Raw genomic sequence first — 12,490 nt, 5'->3', positions numbered from 1 at the left:
TGTAAAAGTACCAATTTGAGTTGTTGACTTACAAACTTATAGTCTGTTAGTGTCAGATAATTTCTTGAATTCCATTAAATAAAATAGCAAAAGTACATGATTCTGAAAAACAAATATAAATGAAAATATTACTCTTTTATAGGAATAAATGTAGGAGTTAAAGTTATTAATTCAAAAAAATGAGACTTTTCAAGTAATTCATGAATTCAAAGTAATAATAATAATTCAAAATTAAAACAAAAGAATTATAAAAAATTATATAATTTATAAGAAAACTATAATAATAAGTAAATAGAAAATTCAAGGTAGCTCTATTACTATTACTTTTTAAAAAGTATTCATTACATAAGTTACAGAGTGGTTAATATTAAACATAGATATTTATTATTAGTTGTGTGTGTGTGTGTGTGTGTGTGTGTGTGTGTGTGTGTGTGTGTGTGAGCATGTACTCACACCTTCCATTGACCTTTATATTAGGTCCTGGGATTGTACTTTTGTCATCAGGTTTCGGTGGCCAGCCTTTCTAATAGCTGAGCCATGTAACTAGTCAATAGTTAACTTTCGAATCTGTCTTGCCTGAAATCAGTCAGAAATAAGCTTAGAGAAAAGAAAATATACCAAAATCAATCAACATAATTGTAATCAATGTAACAGATATTAACCCAATAAATAAAGAAAGTGCATCTCAGTACCAATAAAAAAAAGGAGTATATGACCAATGGAACAGTAATGAATATGTCTGGGTTACAGGTCCGGTCAAGGTCTGTGTCTGTAAATAAATAATATTCTTAAAAGTTCTATAAACAGTTGCACATAGTTTATTAGATAACCAACTCAGCCAGAGACTTCACTGATACAGCATTTGTAAATTCATACATGTAGATTGTCTTGGTGGCATATGCCTGTATTGCATCATGCAAGGGGCAAAAACAGAAGAATACAATACATTATTTGTGTTATCTAATGGGAGTGTTACTGTTGCATTACATAATCATAACTATTTAGAGGTGATAAAGAAGAGAAAGATGTTTTAAAAAGCTAAATAACTCAGTTGTGGTCACAAAAATGCTTTTCATAAGTGTGTGTGTTCACAAGTAGTAGCTCCAGAACTCATGCTTTTCCCAGAATCAGTGTCAAACCAATCTACTTGCTTAGCACTTTTCAAACTGCATTTTATTCTAAGCACTGAAAATCTTTTCCTAAAAATATTTTTTTCTTGAAACTTTGGGGAGGTTTTTTTTTTTTTTTTTTTTTTTTCCTGCCATTATCACTTTCGAAATTTGCTGAGCATTCCGTTCGGGAGTTCACGCTTATCCAGCACATGGGACCACGCCAAAGCAACAATTTGTCTCAAAACAAGTTTGCAATGATGCACTTTAATCTAAGAAGTACTGCCATCGCAGAAGTTGCATAACAGTCTGAGAGCACAGGTGTAGCATTTTTTTTTTCAGGTTTATTGACAAAAGCTATGTAACCTCATAAAAATCCATATTCAGATGCAAAACAATTTGCCTCCACAGCTGCTCCAAACTCCAATCCAAGCAATCAGCTAAGGACTGGGTAAGGGCCCCAGAAGAATCCCCATTGGTCTTGTGCAGATATTTGAGCTTTTCAAAATGCAGAAGGAGCACAACATTCATGGGTTCTTTAAGACATGTGTATTCTGCTCCTAATTAAAATGAAATATTGCTAATTTTCCACACCCTGCTCCGCAGGTATCAAACATGTTCCAGATGTGAAAGAGGAAACTTAATAACATTTGTTAAGCATTTCAAATATTTGAGCAATGCAGTTTTTACTAGCTCTATCACAGTCTGATGCTCACGTTAAGTAACACGTTTTGGGTTCAAAGAATTGCCTCAAACGTTAAAACATCATTTCTCTTCATTTAATTCCTGTCCCTCAGACATTTATGGCATCTTTTACTTTATATTCATGTACTTATAGAATAATCCACGGACAAATTATGAGCAGGCATGATAATGGAAAATGGAAACACAGTCTATTTTTGAACAATTAGTGCTGGGGGATTTCCGTACTTGTAAGAGTGCATAGAGAATGCCAAGTACACACTGTTGAGCAGTACATAGTAAGCAAAATTCAATTAATGCTTAATAATTACTCTTTGCATACAGATCCAATTCATGGCCTCTTCTTTTGTTTGTTTGTTTGTTTGTTGTTTTCTTTTGGGGCCTGCATTGTTTCCTCAATAAATTGTCCACACCAGGGCTTCTCTCTGGGAAATGCAGAAGATAAACTTGTGAAGGAAAGTGGGATGCACAGTAAGTGCCACGGGCTCCAGCAACTCCTCAGAGTATCCTGATCTGCTGTACCGAGCATTAGATCTAAGATGGTTCCCAGAACACCCTGAGACAGCAAAAAGGAACCAAGGCCAATGCAGTGGCTGCTTCCCTGTTTTCAAGGAAGTCCCAACAGGTGACAATGCTCCTCCCACCCTTACTTCATTTCATCAGACAGGGCTTTCATTGGAGCATGGCTGAAAATTTGAGGACTTGGGATTGGCTCAAACACTATATATCAGCTTATGCACTGTGCCAAATCTCAGATCTGCACCTTGATGGCGTTCTCCTGAGTCGGATTCCCTGAATTTGTCATGTGACTCTGCCACCTCTCACTCCCCATCCTCGGTCTTATTCCCACACTTCTCCAACAGTCATTCACACTACTTCGAGAGCCCCCTTAATATATTTCTCACACTGATTTCCTTGTCACCTCCTAAAATTCTGACAAGAGCATGCCACTGAACTGTTTAATTGGGCTTCTCCAGCATGTGAAAACAATCACAATAACAAATATTTTGATCTCATTATATATTTAAAAAAATTTGAAATCATGCAGCAGGTCATACAAAGAACTGGTATATGTAATGCATATCTGGAAAGAAATAAGGTATTCAAGCAAGTCTTCATAGATAGTTTACAACAAACCAACTGCAGACATTTATCCATGGACAGACAAGGTTTGCAATGGCGTGAAAAGTAGTATTCTCAAAGACTGTCACATCTTGGGAAATATAATTGCTTATTTTATATATCTATTTATGTTTAGAAGCAAATTATTTTTCTTGACTAAAACAAAATTATGCCGTATCTTCAGCAACACTATTCCATCACATATGATGACATCTCTAATACTAAACAATAAAGCTGAGAAACACATGTATAAACTTATAAGAAAGAATGTCAATTTGAACCCCTAAATCATCATGTATCTTTTCTACTCATTTTATAGGAATCCCAGAAACAGAAGATAGTTGTCCTCATAAAAATGTTTAACATATTAGGGATTTATTTTCTACTAATACCTATTCTGTTATTATGCCAGGGAGTACAAAAGTGAAATTTTGGAATATTAAAACTCATAAATTACCACTGTCATAATAACCATAAATTACATGTTATTTAATTATGTTGAAAAGGGAAGCATTATAGTTTCTATCAAACCAAAGAAATTAACTGCAGAAAAATTGTTTTTGTAGATATGACAATATAATTACATACTGTTATTGGTTATTAGTCCAAGGACATTTTTTCAACAGTAGTCAAAAACAAAGAATAATCGACTCACTCTCATGTAAGTGACATACAAGTGTGAAGAACATGACAAAAATATGAGAAGTTTTATACTGTAGTTATCAAGACTGTGATCTGGAAAGTGACAGAAAAAGCCAGCCTTAGTTATTAAAGAAGAGTGCTCAATGTAAGGGTTTCTTTTAAAGCCTCTTTAGTATATCTGATTTTTAGTTATTAAAAAAATAAAATTATGGCAGAAAATATTTTAAACGACAGCTAAAGCCAGATCTGACATACAGTGGGGCTAAATATTTGTTTCCAGAATCTTCATATTTCATAGTTTCCAGATTTTTAATTCATTTCAATATTCTAAGTATTTGCTTAAAGCACTGAGTTGAAATCCATCAGAAAATAATTCGTTATGTTAAAGGGAATGAGTAATCTCTGCATACCTTTCTATTTGGGAAATTGCCAATGGCTTTAAATGACTTCTATGTTTATTTGTTTTCCATTTATTTGACCAGCTGAGTCACCGCCCCTACTCTCTATATTAAATGATTATGGATTTGCATGGTTGTGAATGGTCTTCTTTCTTGGAGATGGTATTAGTTCAATACTGCAATGACAGTGAGAGTATGAGCCAAGGATAATATGTAGAGGAGCAGCTTGTTTATATTTTAAAAGATCTTAGTTTTCACTGGTTATCAGGAACAGATTGTATAACATTTTTTATGCAAGGAAGAGGATCCTTGGGTGTGTCTTATTTTAATGGATAGCACTCCAGTAATTACTCTATACTACATGTTTTCTGTTTTTCCTCAAAGATAACACAAAAATCTATATCTGGATATTTTCTTACTTTTGAAAAATTAGTTACATTCCAAATCAAGGAGAATATAAATGCCAATATGTATCCTGCTGACCATTCAAGTAAGATACATGACAGAAAGAGACGACATGGCATAAACCAGCTGGAGATGATAAACGATATTTTGTTCCCCAGTCAAGTCCAATAATCTCATAAATTCAAGACATTCGTGAGTGTTCTAAATTTTCAAAATGTGTAAGCTTTTGTTTGACTGCTTAGTGTTAAATGTCACTTGGGAATGACCTAAAGTCATTTAGGAGTTTAGCCTGCTCTGGGCATACTTAAGGTTATTTTGATACATAAGGTTATTTTGATTAAACAGCCTTTGAGACTGTCTATGGTGGATTATTCTCATCAGATCAGTAGATTTAGGAAGACTTGTCTTAACTGTGGTGAAACATTCTCAGGAAGAGATTATTTATATATATATATATATATATATATATATATATATATATATATATATATGCATGTATGTATATATACATACATACACACACATATATGTATATACATATATATATGTATGTATATATATATACACACACACATATATATGTATATAGTGGAAAATCATCTAAGTGATGATATTCTTTACTCCATGCTTCCTAATTGTAAATGTGATATTACCTGCTGCTTCAAGGTCTTGTTGCTTTGCCTCTCCAAACCCCATAATGGACCTGAATTGTGAGCTAAGATAAATTATTTCTCCCTTGAGTTGTTTGTTATATTTTATCCTTAAAATAGGAATAAATATTAAAACAGATGCTTTTTCCATAATGTCTACAATATTATTTATTTTGTATCTAAAGATGTTATATTAATATTTTGTAACATGATATCGAAGAAACTAGGATCCTTGTGCCTTTGTTCTGAAACTTATTTATTGATTTTTATTACTTTTCCATAATTAGCTCTTGGATATTGGAGGCTTCTCTGTAACACATACTCAGAATACAGGCTTCAATCCAATGAATTTAGGTATATTAATTAACTGTTCTAGCTAAACTTTGTTGCCGACTTCAACTGGATTGAAATTACCTAGAATGTTTTTGGACACACTACTGATAATTTCTGTGAAGGTATTTTCCAAAGACAAATAATAAAAGTGAAAAGATTCTTCACACAGCTTGCACAATCCATAGGCTTCTGGAGAATAGAAGGAATTAAAGGAGAGAGTGTAGTGCTAACAGAAGACCAGAACTTTTTTTATTCCTTGTTCTTTCATACTAAGAACCAAAGTGTTAATCTGTTTTCTTCATCATAATGAACTGAGCCTCTGAATTCATGAGTCAAAATCAATGCTTCTCTCTTTTGTTGCACATTTTGGTCATAGCAATATACAAATAATATAGGAACAAAGGAACATATAGTTAAAAAGAGGTCTCCATTGATTCTGACATAACATAGAAGAGCCCACCTCTAAATCCTGATACCTTTGGTGCATCGTAAGAAAGAGAAACCTAATTCCTGGGAATGCAGGTGAAGGGCCATATTTTCTAGGTACAAGGCATGCTAAGTCTGTATCTTCCTGAATCATGACACTTGTGAATGTATTCCATGGCAAGGCTAAATTTTGTACAACTCAAAAGGCATATGAATGTATGCAGTACATGGTGCATATGAATGTAAGCAGTATACAAGTCTTAAAGGACTAACACAGCAATGACATTCACCGTCCCCAAGGAGCTACTTTAAAATATCACATACAACTAAAGATACACAAGCTAAATTATGATATCAAAACTTTCTGAAATATGTGATAATTTACTGTATTATAATTATATTAAACCACCTTTTCAGATTTAAGTAAAACAAGTGTTTTGATTCTTACTGGCTAGTATTTTTACTATTTACAAGTAGTATTTTACTGATACCTTTTATAAATTTGTGTGTCTGTGGTGTTGCATGTACCTATGTGTAGAAAACTTTAAATCCAGCAACATGGCTGATCTGGTAAGGAATCACATCCAAAGACCTTCTAGGTCTATGTGTCCTAGTGGAAATGAAGACATGCTTTGGGTTCCAGTATGATTTGACTGAAACATAAACACTCCCTTAGAACACAATTTAATCCCTGTCAATGAAGGTAAATTTAGTATGAAAAAGAAAACAGCCATTCTTTAAAGTGAATTGATGGACAGACAAATTGACAAATTAGTGAAAGATTTGACAGACTGTGTTAGAGACAGGATGTGACCACCTTTCAGGAGAACAGATAGGAAGGAGATCCTACTTTAGAGCAGAGCAGGGAGAGAAATATGATATGTGTGACAATTTTGGCAGGAATGCTTTACAAAGACATATGGCAGAGAGAAAAAGCTAGATATAGGTAAACACAAAATGAGCCTGAGAATGAGAAGGAACCAAAAAATTAGAAGATACTGCTAAAGTGAATATGAAGCCAAGCAGAACAATTCAGTACAAAGCCAAGATTAGCTGGATTGAATTAGTCAGTTTTGGAAGATTAGATTGTACCAGGCTAATGGTTTCCAGATCTAGGCTGAGGGATAGTTAGAACAGAGAAACACTCTGGGTTCAGCCCAAGATGAGTATTTGCACAGCTTTGGTACAGGTCTCATCTCATCCCTCCATCTGAGGAAATAAAAGAGAAATGTACATACATGTTTCTGTGTGATGTTTGCTTGTGATTAGTAAAAGATCAGAGTTGCATATTTTCCTCTTTTACTCTACAATATCAACTCTCACTGAACCTGGAGTTCAAGGATGGGCTGTACTAGCTGGCCGATGTGACCAGTGATGCTTGTGTTTCCACCACCCTTGAGCTGTGCTTGCAAGCACTCAACAACACTCAGCCTTTTACACTGGTTCTGGGAGTCCACATCCTCAAGGTGCTCATTCTGGCATGTTCTTGACCCTTTAAGTCAATACGCAGCCCTTCTTTTGATTATTTTATAGAAAAATAATATAATGCATTTGGCAAGTAAAATTAAATTTCTGCTATAGGATGGAGTTTGGTAATGTCATTCCGTGTCTTGGTAACATTTAATCCTACTCAATCCCTTTAATTCTACCAGATTAAAAATTTGACAATCTCATCATATCATATTTCAACTTAGAAGTTCTGATTAGGGCTAGATTTCCTCTTCCATGCATGGGAGCGTATTTTATAAATTGAAATGAAACTAATAACTCAATTGTACAAATTGTTTAATTACATTCTATGAGAAATGTAACTAAAACAATTTAGGAAAAGCATAAAAAGTGTTGAATTTAACTGAAGATATTAAACTAAAGGTAATAACATCAGGGTTCATGCCAAATCTATGAGCTATATACACTTAGCACCATACTTATATATGACATGTGGAGCAGAGACTGGAGGAGGGGCCATCTGAAGACTGCCCTTTATGGGGATCCATCCCATGTGCAGTCAACTAACACAGACACTGTTGTGGATGCCAGGAAGTACATACTGACAAGAGCCTGATATACCTGTCTCCTGAGAGGCTCAGCCAGAATCTGACATATATAGGGGCAATTGCTCATAGCTAACCATTGAACTGATCATGGGGTTCCCAATGGAGGAGGTAGAGAGAAGACTGAAGGAGCTGAAAGGGCTTGCAGTTCCATGGGAAAGGTGACAATAACAACCAACCAAAGCTCCCAGGGCCAAACCCCCCAGCCTGGGAACATACATAGAGGGACCCATGGCTTCAGCTGTATATGCAGTGAAGGATGGCCTTGTCAGTCATTGGTGGGAGTGGAGTTCCTTGGTCCTGTGAAGGTGGGATGCCCCAGTGAGGGGAAATTCGAGGACAGGGAGGGGGAAGTGGCAGCAGAGAGGGGGTGGGATAGGGAGTTCCTGGGGGTAGTGGGGAATGGAGAAAGGAGATAACATCTGAAATGTAAGTAAGTAGAATATCCAATAAAGAAAACCTGATTTAAAAAAATATAACCAACACCAAATTGCACTACTGAACTATTTAGTGATAGAACTGTAGTGCAATAGGCAGGACTATAAAGTCAGAGTTTAATGATATATGAAAAATGTTTAATAACCAGTAAAATTGAAAATTTTAAGTCTATTACTTGTTCGAGGCACTAGAAAGATGAACAGAAACCAGAAACTGCTTTGCTTGACACTTAATATAGATTACTGAGAAAGATTTTAAAATCTGAAAGAAGGCTGGAGATATGCCTGGGTTGTTAAGAGTTGATGCTACTCTGACAGAACACCATGATTCAGTTCACAACACCTATGTCATGTCTCTTACAATCATCAAAAGCTACAATTCCAAGAGATAGATACAATTGCTCTTCTGTCCTCTTCAGGCACCTGTATACACAAGGGGTGTGTACAATAAGTAGGAAGACAAATATGGATAAATAAAAATGGATAATTCTACAAAATCTATTTAAAATATGTATGTACATGTTTATACACAGACAAACACACACACACACTATATATGTATATATATATATATGTATATATATATATATATATATATATATATATACACACATATATATATATACACACACACACTTGGTTTAAGTCTAATGTCGGTTATTCATATTTGTAGCATCTTTGGTAAAATCATCTACTTTACCAAGTAATACACAATAAGAAGAATATTTCATTTGATTAAAAGATAGACTACTTACATAAGTCTTTTCATAAACTTCATTTTTAAACACTTGAAACCAGTATGGTTATTACACTGCATTAAATCTTTTTTCTCTCTCTCTCTAGGTACCCTGGAAATTTATCATATAAAGAAAATATGTTCACACTGCCAAGAAAAACAGAAATATGTCTTCATAAATATTGTTATATATTTATTAAACCATCATGATTACATCCCTTAAATAACCATAACACAAAAGCAACAAATACAATATAAGCCATGTCCCTCTCAGAAGAACAGGCATGGCTTCTGCATAGACATTATTCTATGGTGATTCAACTATGTTTTCAAGGGATCATTTTATATATATACATATATATTATATATGTATACACACATACATACACACATATGTACATTCACTCAAGAGATATATTAAGAAACATTAAGAAACAATTATCATATTCTCTCAAAAACTCTTTTATTTAAACCTTATTATTTCCAAAAATAGTTTCATAAACTACTAATATACTGAACACTACGGTATAATGGCATGGGCTCTGTATGCAGAAGACTAAGTAAAGTAGAATTTCCAAGCATTGAGTCATTGACATTCAAACTAATGGACTATAATAAGTTTTATCAGTCAGAGCTTTTCTATAAAACTCAATTATTAGTATATTTGTTTATTTTGAAGAACTAGCTCACAACACTGAAGAAACTGCAAAGACCTACAGTTTGTTGCTTGTAAGCTCAATCTAAGAAAATTGATGTGTGAATTATTCTGAGACAACATAGTAAGACAAAATTTCTATGCTAGGGTGGTAGTGGGGAGTGAAATGTAATGAATTCCTTTCTGATTTATTATGCATCCTGGTGTAGGGCAGACTCATATATTGATTCTATAGTTTTAGATGCTAATCTCACCCAGGAACAGCCTTATGGACACAAGGAGTAATGTTGAACTTGGACAATCCATTTCTAATCAATGTGAATAATAAAATTAACTATCATAAATGCTATTGCTATACTCCTGAACTAGAGTTTGAGCCCAAAGTTATAGAAATCAATTAAAGGTATGGCAGTCTATGTTTCTGCCCAAATATTCTCCAATAGACCCCTAGGGAGTCATGAACTTTCCTGCATCAAGCCTATGTAATTCTTTAATTTTTGCCTGTCTTGTACAATATTTACACCTCTGATAACCAGGAAAAGTCTACTATTCAAGGAATCATTTAAATTGTTGCTTCTCCAAGAACAACTTTATGTCAGTAATAATTGTCAGTTTATGTAAGCCTTCAGCTTTTTATCATTGTAGTGTGCTCTATATCATCACAATGTTTACACTATACCACAGTTTAAGATTGTGTCTATAATTTTTAGCTTATTCGTTTTTGTCTCATAGGAATTAGCATTGAGTATAAAATAAGTTCTTATGTACAGATCCAAAATAGAATACAGTGTGTGGTGATGATATCATTTAAAGAAACCTGTCCAGCTTCAATACCTTGGTGGTAGGTAGAAGAAAAGAGACAAGGAATGAAAGGAACCCCTAAAATTTGAAAAAATAAATGAAATGAGTTCTTTACTACCCCCAGCACCAAGTCTGTGGACAGAAACACATTTTGATCCACTAAAGTCTATCTTGTGCTTCAGACATACAGAATGATAAGATATTCACTACCATGTGGTCATTTTGATTAAGACAATATAGTAACTTTAATGCAAAAAACACAGCTATAATCTGAAAAAAGAGATAGTTTACTCTAGAATTAGGTAAAGTTTGTTCTAGAACCACATATAAATGGCCATGGCCCAATTATATAGATTTAAGCAACACCAAATACTGTGTTTCCATAAAGTAACAGTTCAATTAAGTTTATAGTAACAGAATAAAGAAAGCCATACTAAGTGGATTTTAAATATACATTGTTAAAATATAATATAAGATAGTATTTAGAAAAGGTGGACAATCTCTGTGGTAGGCCTCAAATGTTATCGGATGATAGTCTTAAGCTTATAGTTGATAGAGCTAAGAGTCTTTACATTCTCAAAGGATTTACCTTACAACTATTATGGTGTTCTATCACACAGAGGTGGGCAATGAATCAGTGTTCAGGAGAACAATTTGTCTGCTAAGTTCTAATATTCCTGCTCCCCATAGTCACTCAGCTTTATAAAATGTTTGATATATCTATAGCATTTTTACTGGGAATTTTAATTTACTGTAGCTATAGAAAACTAAAACATATGCTTGCTTACTTTACCATAATATGAAACATACTTGAGTTATTGGTCTATGCTTTTACCTTCTTTTATTCCCCAAACCACTGTGAAATAGTCTAATTAACATTTCAATGGCTTTGTTAAATTTTATAAAATTGGATTTTCACAATTAATTACCCATTGTGGGACTATTTGGATGAATATACTTTATTAAAAATGAGCTTATTTATTCATATTGCTAAGCTCCATTGGGTACTGTCCTCTTAAATGGTTTCACAATGGTAGAATCACTGAAGAAAAAAAACACTGTGAATATTTTCACATTTCTTTTTGTTTTTATTGGATATTTTATTTATTTACATTTCAGATGTAAATAAATACATTTACTTATATTCCCTTTTCCTCATTCTCCACCCCCCTGTCCAGAAATCCCCTATCCCATCCCCACTCCTTTTTGCCTTTATACCATTTTAATTACATGCAAGTATTAAGGTCAGTTCTAGGTTGAGGAACTAGCAATACAATAGATGCAAATAGTCAAGGAACAAGCAAAACAAAACCCACAAATAGTCAAAGAACAAGCAAGGCAATAAACAAAGTTCCATGGATACTCCTGATCACTGTTTCTAAGGGCTTCTCAGGATGACCAAAATATCTAAGCCTCCTTCCCTGTCCAGCTAAAGTACATGGCTTAAAACTAAAAATGGAGCCCCAGACAGAGCTGGCAAGTCAAGGATGGGTAAGATCCTAAGACATAAGTGCATTGCTTTTAATAATGCATATTCCACAATGGGTAAGGAGGGCATTCTTTCCAGAATGACCTAAGACAGGCTCAATCTTGTTTATAAAATAAAAATGGGGAGAGGCAGAGAGCTTTTGGGGCTGCTTGGCAAAAATCTGACATGGGCCAATGACAAGGAAATGGGCTGCTTGGCAGGAATATGACATTTGCCAAGGACAAGGAAGTAGGCTTTAGACATGAAAATGTTCATAGTTTTTGAACTACAATTCACCAATATTTTCAAGGGAGTTTGAAGAAACCTTCTCCACTACAGAAGACCTGGCAACTATTGTGAGATTGTGACTTCTGTACATGATAGGTAAGTTGCACCCATGAACTATCAACAATTTAATTGCCTGCATAAAACTACAGCTGCATAAAACTCCCATGTGTCAGAGGAATGAGTCAGCAAACCCTGACCAGAGGCTCACAGTAGCTGACACATGAGCAACAGTAGCATTTTTGCCTGCTAACTCCTACAGCCTAC

Source organism: Arvicanthis niloticus, chromosome 5, assembly GCF_011762505.2.
Source record: "Arvicanthis niloticus isolate mArvNil1 chromosome 5, mArvNil1.pat.X, whole genome shotgun sequence".
NCBI classification, from domain to species: Eukaryota; Metazoa; Chordata; class Mammalia; order Rodentia; family Muridae; genus Arvicanthis; species Arvicanthis niloticus.
The sequence above is the reverse complement of the archived record's forward strand: the minus strand, read 5'-3'. Positions refer to the sequence as shown.